This window comes from Plasmopara halstedii (genome assembly GCF_900000015.1).
Source record: "Plasmopara halstedii genome assembly, contig: Scaffold_614, whole genome shotgun sequence".
Lineage (NCBI taxonomy): Eukaryota > Oomycota > Peronosporomycetes > Peronosporales > Peronosporaceae > Plasmopara > Plasmopara halstedii.
Genome location: NW_020187532.1, coordinates 3195832 through 3196412, shown reverse-complemented (window position 1 = coordinate 3196412; position 581 = coordinate 3195832).

Genomic DNA, 581 nt, shown 5'->3' with positions numbered 1-581 from the left:
ACGAGTCTGACACTCCTTTCCCGCATGGGATGACGAGGAAGGCGAGCTGCGCCAGCGGTGTGATAGGAGCCCTACTCGCGCCTTGCGGACCCCATGTCCGCTTCCTGACTTCTCGACACCTGAGGGACGTGGTGTAATCAACAATGACCTCGACGGGGCACAGAGGCGGCAGCTGGAAGCTGCCCGTAAGGTGGCTCTGATGCGCACCCATCCTCGGCCGGTCATTGACCCTCGTGTGGAACAGGGCTTCCGCCATGCGGATCCCGCTGTGGAAGCGAAGGACGCAGTAACTCGATCGTTACGCGTCCACATCATCGGGCCCTCGGCCAAAACGGAAGATGAGCTTGCCAAACGGAAAGCTCTTCAAACTCATTTCTTGGTCCCACAAGAATTTCTGTTAATAGCCCGGGAAGTAGTAGCGCCATGAGCTGAGCTCAAGCAGTGGCCCTGAGCTCTTGTGAGCGCAGACACAGAGCCCGCGGGAGCGTTAGGGATTGGTTTATACGTCGTAGGGCGGCAATCCGAAGGAAGTCGACGGCGTGTCTTGAGTTTGGCAAACTCAAATCGGAGGTGTCGCTCCG